Raw genomic sequence first — 1,224 nt, forward strand, 5'->3', positions numbered from 1 at the left:
GAAAAATGGAGCGTGTTTCCTACCCCAGCTCCCCTGCTAGGATAAAAGACTACACACAACTACTGCTTAGAAGCAACACACTATAAAACACATTTCAGATATCAGAAGGGATGAAGGTTCATTCTTACAACAGAAAAAAAAGATTCCCTCTCATTCTTGGTGACTTAGATGTGTCCCCACACTCTTGCATCTCTTTGAGCTCAACAGCGCTGGTCTTACACCACCTCCTAAATGAACGCCGTATATACAACCTTTCCTCCCAATACTTAAGTTGTGACATATTTGCCTTTAGCTGCTCCAGAGCACAGCTTCTCTTCAACTTTCACTAACTTCAGTTCTGCTTTTTAGACACAGGGGGACAAAACATTCCCAAGGTTAATCAACATCACTTTTCTAGGATGACTGTCCCCTCAAGTAGGTGCTGCCAGTAGAAAGATGCTCACATAACACTCCACCCCTACCAGGCCACACAGACACCGGACTGATGGACATTCCCAACCTCTGACATTCCAAACCGTGAAGGAAGAAAGAGAGGACATCCTCCAACACGTGAAAGCTTTACTAGATGGGAACAAAAGTTAGGATCCAAAAACTCAGTCTGTTTACCTAGTTCAACCATTAACTTTACTTTTAAATCTCTCATCATCCAACTGTTGAAAAAAGGGTTCTGTTCTACTGTGATACTCTTCTATGCTCTGCAGGTGTACTCACTGCCTTTGCTTCTCTTTCCCGCAAAACCCCTTTTACTTTCTTCACCTTAGACACAGGCTACTTCCTAATTCATAATCACATCCTGAAGCATGTTTTATTGCAAACACGTCAGCCACACCCAATTGTCAACCTACCAGAAGTCACTTCACTGCTAGTTCTTCCCTAGGGAAAGCTTTAAGAAAAATAAAATTTTTAAGAGTTAGTATGTTTGGCAAATAAAAAACAAAATCTGCAAATGCCTGAAGAGAGATTTCCTTGCTAAAGGCTGTATAAATCTTTACGCTTCCTGATGGTCAAGAAAATTTAGTTCAGTCAAATGCGTTAATGACAACAGTTTGTCCACCCCAAAAGACAACACACGGGCTACCTGCTCCTAAGAAGGAGCTTGCTCTGCTCTCCCGGCAGCGGGGGACCCCGTACCGGGCTCTCCACAGCGCTGGGTGACAGCCCAAGGTTACCCTCCGGCCAGCTCCTCACAGCCTCCCAGCGCCGATTACGCCCGGTGACGGCTGA

The sequence above is a fragment of the Buceros rhinoceros genome, unplaced genomic scaffold (assembly GCF_000710305.1).
Source record: "Buceros rhinoceros silvestris isolate BGI_N320 unplaced genomic scaffold, ASM71030v1 scaffold633, whole genome shotgun sequence".
NCBI classification, from domain to species: Eukaryota; Metazoa; Chordata; class Aves; order Bucerotiformes; family Bucerotidae; genus Buceros; species Buceros rhinoceros.